This window comes from Canis lupus, chromosome 14 (assembly GCF_003254725.2).
Source record: "Canis lupus dingo isolate Sandy chromosome 14, ASM325472v2, whole genome shotgun sequence".
Lineage (NCBI taxonomy): Eukaryota > Metazoa > Chordata > Mammalia > Carnivora > Canidae > Canis > Canis lupus.
The window spans coordinates 7,613,302-7,619,301 of NC_064256.1; the positions used below are offsets into that span (position 1 = coordinate 7,613,302).

At 43.5% G+C, this 6,000-nt stretch overlaps 1 non-coding gene across 1 annotated transcript; it reads right to left on the reverse strand.

The window, feature by feature from the left end:
• Positions 1-5,370: 5,370 nt before the first annotated feature.
• TRNAP-AGG (transfer RNA proline (anticodon AGG)) lies at positions 5,371-5,442 on the reverse strand. Its single transcript has one exon. It is a non-coding gene; the product is annotated as a tRNA-Pro (tRNA).
• Between the last annotated feature and the right edge of the window lie 558 nt (positions 5,443-6,000).

Genomic DNA, 6,000 nt, shown 5'->3' on the forward strand with positions numbered 1-6,000 from the left:
CAAATCCTGATTGAGGATGGGGGTGAAGCTAGGGGGCAAGAGGTAAAGGCTTAACAGGCAGGGGGTGGGAAATGGACTGTGGTCCAGGGATGCATAGAAGGGCCAGGAGTGGTGGAGATGCCAACCAGGTAATCAGCTTAGGAGGATGATCTGAATTAATCCTTGTAATCCCTGGACTCTGTACTCAGCCTCCTCCTAATCCCATCCCAACAGATCATCCTCTCTGAGGATCGATGCAGCCATTTATCCCCCTTTGCCTTTATTTCTAAAGGCCCATTTAAAAGGAAAAAAAATGTGAATATTTCAAACATGCAGAAAAGTACAGTACAGAGTATAATAACAAATATCTGTGTACTCACCACTGAAATCCAACAACTGTTCATTTTGCCTCATTTGATTCAGAGATAGCCCTTTTATTTATAGTTTCACAGTTTTGCTTTATATGTATGTATCCACGAACAACAAAATATTGATTTGTGTATTTAAAAAATCTATCTGGGGGCTCCTGACTGTCTCCATAGAGCATGTGACTCTTGACTTCTGGGTCCTGAGTTTGAGCCCCAGATTGGGCATTGAGATAACTTAAAAATAAATAAGGAAAAACTCTGCAAACTTTCTTTCTTTTTTTTTTTTTTTTTTAGATTTTGTTTATTCATGAGAGACAGAAAGAGAGGCAGAGACACAGGCAGAGGGAGAAGCAGGCTCCACGCAGGGAGCCTGACATGGGACTTGATCCCGGGTCTCCAGGATCAGGTCCTGGGCTGAAGGCGACGCTAAACCACTGAGCCACCCAGGCTGCCCTGCAAACTTTCTTCTTATGTCAACATTTTTTTTTTTAAATATTTATCCATGTTTCATTTAGCTCCAATTCATGAATTTTAAGTGCTGAATACTACTTCAGTATTTGCACATGCCACAATTTATTTATCCAGTCTTCAACTAATGGGCATTTAGGCTGTTTCCAGTTTTCTGTGTTAGAAAACAATGCTTTAGGGGCATCTGGATGGCTCAGTTGGTTAAGCATCTGACTCTTGATTTCAGCACAGGTCATGATCTCAGGGATGTGAGATTGGCCCCCATGGGCTCCTACTCATCTCTGTACTTGGCCAGTAGTCTGCTTCTCTCCTTCTCCCTCTGCCTCTCCCCCAGCCCAACTTTCAGGTGCTCTGTCTCTCTCTCTAAAATAAATAAACAACTAAAATAAGTAAAACGAAAACAGTGCCTTTGTGGTTAGTGTTGTACATGCATCTTGCACATATATATAAGAACTTCTCTAAGGTAGATACTGAGGAGTAGAATTTCTGGGTCATAGAATAATATGTGCATGTTAAACTTTGCAGATTATTACCAAATTGCTCTATGAAGTAGTTGGACCAATTTACGATCCATTAACAATGGCTTCCAGGGCTCATTTAGATTCGCTAGCATATTTATAAGTTTCTCTGCTCATCATTCCTTCTTGCATTTCTTTCCTTCCTTCTTATTTGCTTCCCTTCTTATGAAGTATATCTTTTGGTGGCATTTCAGTGAAAGTCTTCGGTAAACATTCTCAAATATCTTTGTTTCATATAACCTTTTTTCCCCAAAGATTTTATTTATTTATTCATGAGAGACAAACAGAGAAAGGCAGAGACAGGCAGAGAGAGAAGCAGGTTCCCTGCAGGGACCTCTGATGCAGGGCTCAATCCCAGGACCCCGATCACGACCTGAGCCAAAGGCAGATGCTCAACCACTGAGCCACCCAGATGCCCCTATATCATATAATTTAAATAGAAATTTATTTTATTTTATTGTTTTTTTATAATTTTATTTTTTTATTTTTTTAATTTATTTTTATTTTTAGAAATTTAATGGGCATAGAATTTTAGGTCGAGAGCTTTCTCTTGGCCTTTGGAAGATATTCCTTTTCTATAATCTTTTGTTGCTAATGCTTTCACTAGTGTCTTTTAACTATTCTTCCACATTTCATATCTCATCACTTCCCTCCTCCATATTCCCCCCCTCCATATTTTGAATGGTTTCATTAGCTCCATCTTCCAATTCACTAATTCTCTTAACAGCCGGGTCTATGGGACACATGGGTGGCTCAGCGATTGAGTGTTGGCCCTCAGCTTGGGGTGTGACCTGGGAATCCCTGGATCAAGTCCCACGTCGGGCTCCCTGCGTGGAGCCTGCTTCTCCTTCTGCCTATGTCTCTGCCTCTCTCTGTGTCTCTCATGAATAAATAAATAAAATCTTAAAAAAAAAAATTAACAGCCAGGTCTGGTCTACTGTTCAATGGGTCATTGAGTCTAATTTCAATGATGCATCTTTCCCTATGTTTTACTTTTTCCCTCAGTAAGGTTTTTTTTCTTATATATAGGGCAATACTTTCATTTTGGTTTATTTTCTTATCTTTAATCTTTAATAGTTCTAAGTATACTTATTATATAATGCTTTTCATGTTGTTTTCTTATGCACTGTTCTTGGAATGTTGATTCTCCTATTTGTTGTGTCTGCTGACTCTTCCTTATGGTGGCTTGCTTCCTTGTCCAGTTTATGATATTGTGAGGTCTTCTTCATTGGATGTTTGATTGTTTTGTGAAAGTCTCATATGCCCTAGGTTATGAAAACATTGTGACAGAGCTCTTTTTTCTTTAAAAAAACTTTTTTTTAATTATTTATTTTAAAGAGAGAGAGAGAGCATGAGCAGGGGGAGGAGCAGAGGGAGAGGAATCAAGAGAGAATCCTTAAGCAGCCTCACCAATGAGCATGGCGCCCAACTTGGGGCTGGATCCCAGGACCTTGAGATCATGACCTGAGCCGAAATCGAGTCAGCCACTTAACCGACTGAACCACCCAGTTTGCCCCAATGACAGAGCTCTTTCTTGCTTCTCTGGGGATATATGGTATTCTAAGTTTCCTAAGCCAGGGTTAGATTTAATTTCTCTGCTTGAGGATCCAGCATCATGCAGATAACGTAAATCCAGATGCAATACAAGCATTTGCTCAGGCTTGGGACTTTAATTTCTGAGTTGATTTGTGTTTCTATTCCTTTTCATTGCTTCCTTGGACTGGTGTGTGTTGTTTTCAGGTTTTTTCCATGAACAAAGTAGATCTTTGATAATCTGAGCTTTGTGCAGGGTTTTCAGTCCCAGCTTCTCATCTCTGGTGGGCTGAAGTGACATGCCCTATAACTGGAAGCACTAAAACATAGTTCCAGGTTCCCGGGTATATATCTGTGTCTGAAATCCACCATGGGCCACTGTGATAGCCCCCTCTTCTCATATCTTTTCTTTTCTGTTTTTTAAAGATTTATTTATTTTTAGAGAGAGGGAGCACAAGTGGTAGGAGGAGCAGAGGAGAGAGAGAGAGAGAGAGAGAGAGAGAGAGAGAGAGAGAGAGAGAGAGGATCTCCAGCAGACTTCACACTGAGTGAGGAGACCCACTCAGGACTTGACCATCACGACCTGAGCCAAAATAAAGAGTCAGTCACTCAACTGAGTTAGCCACCCAGGTGTCCCCTTATTCTCTTTTCTTTGGCTTTGTATTCCTTAATTCTGATGTTTGGAGATGTCTCCTTCTTTTTCTTTTTTTTCAAGTTGGCTCCATGCTGGGCTTGAACTCAGGACCCTGAGATGGAGACCTGAGCTGACATCAATGGTTGGATGCTTAACTAACTGAGCCACCCAAGTGCCCCAGGGAATTTCCTTTTTTAAAATAAATTTTGGGTGGGTGGGGGGTGCCTGGGTGGCTCATTTGATTAAGTGTCTGCCTTCAGCTCAGGTCATGATTTCAGGGTCCTGGAATTGAGCCCCATGTCAGGCTCCCCTCCAAGCGGGGAGTCTGCTTCTCTCTCTCCCTCTCCCTCTGTCTCTCCCCCTACTGGTTCCCTCTCTCTCTCTCTCTCTCTAAAATAAATAAAAATCTTTTAAAAAATAAAATAAAATTTTACATTATCCAGGTATTAATTTTGTTTTAATGTTGTTTTTGGTTTTGTTTTTAATTTTTAACATACTCTCCACACCCAGTGTGGGGCTTGAACTCACAAGCCCAAGATCAGGAGTCACATGGTCTACCAACTGAACCAGCCAGGCATTCTGATAGTAATTTTTAAATTCTTTTTAAAATTCTTTTTTATTTATTTTTTAAAAGATTTTATTTATTTATTCATAGAAACGGGGTGGGGGGTGCAGAGGCACAGGCAGAGGGAGAAGCAGGCTCCATGCAGGGAGCCTGACGTGGGACTCAATCCAGGGTCCCCAGGATCACACCCCAGGCTGCAGGCGGCGCTAAACCGCTACGCCACTGGGGCTGCCTTTTTTTTTTTTTTTTTTTAGTATTTTATTTATTTATTCATGAGAGACACAGAGAGAGAGGCAGAGACATAGGCAGAAGGAGAAGCAGGCTCCATGCAGGAAGCCCGATGTGGGACTCAATCCTGGGACTCCAGGATCATGCCCTGAGCCAAAGGCAGATGCTCAACCACTGAGCCACCCAGGTGTCCCTAAATTCTATTTTATGCAACCTTTCTGTGTGTGTTTTAGGGGGCACTGGGTGAGGAGATAGCTACACTAGTTCAGTCTATCCCATTGCCACAAGTTCCTCTCTAGACTTTATCTTTAGCATCATTCCAAATAATCCCAATGCTGTAAGGTGCATTATAGTTTGCAAAGAGCTTTCACATACAATTTCTGCTTTAATCCTCCCAACAACTCTAAGGAATGAGTGTTACTGTTCCCATTTTACCAATGGGAAAACTGAGACTCAAAATTGCTACTTTTTTTTTTCTAAAGATTTTATTTATTTATTCATGAGAGACGGGGGGGGGGGGGGGGCGGGCGCGGTGCGGTGGAGGAGACATAGGCAGAGGGAGAAGCAGGCTACATGCAGGAAGCCTGATATGGGACTCGATCCCAGGCCTCCAGGATCATGCCCTGATCCAAAGGCAGACGTTCAACCACTGAGCCACCCAGGTGTCCCTAAATCCTACCTTTTGGACTTCAAATCCAGTGCATTTCATAGCTTGGACTTTATACGAGGAGCTTGTCTTTTCTAGACCTCCAGCTCAGACCCACTCCCCAAATTATGCTGATCATTTGCTCTTTATCTGAGGCCCTCTGAGAGGCTCTTTCAGCCTAACGCAATGCAACCCTTTGGATCTGACCTTCTCTAGCTCAGCTCCTGATGCCAGTCCCCTCCTTCCCCATTTGGCCTCAGTGGAAATAATGGGCTATATACAGTCCATGGCTAATGGGAAGAATGACTGGCAGCTTATCCTTGGGGTCTTTTATTCACTTACCACTAGGCCATCTTTATACCTCTACCCTAAAAAGGTCATGCAGTGTATATGTGTGTGTTGGGGTACTGGAAAAAATTTTAAGAAAACCAGGGCTCGTCCGGGATTTGAACCCGGGACCTCTCGCACCCTAAGCGAGAATCATACCCCTAGACCAACGAGCCACTGATGGTTATGTCTAACCAGATGTGCCTTCCCTGCCACATCAGCAGCAGGCGCAGTTTGTGGTTCCTAGAGGTGGAATCTTCTCCCAGGCTGGCAACCAGCCCAGGCCGGCTGCACTCCAGCGGGCTCTGCCTCTCTCTTGGCTCTCTTCACTCCTCCCCGGCCCAGTCTGGAGCCACACAGATGCTCCAGGCAGGGCCCCTTCCCCAGGACCAGCCGTTTCTCCCCCATGGGCTTTGTGGGGGTGCTGGTGGCAAAAGGCTGAAAAGAAGCCAGGGTCCAGCAACCTCCACTTTCCAGGGGAGCCCCAGGTCTGAGGAATCCTGTCTGGCATCTCTGGCACCCCATGAAGAACGGCCCTTCTTTCTTCCCTCATGATTAGACCACCAGAAAAAAATCCTCCAAATCATTAGCCTCTTAGATGAGGAAGTAGAAGGCTGATCTAGATCACCTTGACTAAAAGACATGTGCTAAATTGCTCAGTTTCCTCATCTGTCGGGGGTGGGGAAAGTAACACTTGCCCTATGTGTCTTAGGGGTAAGACAATGTCTGTGAAA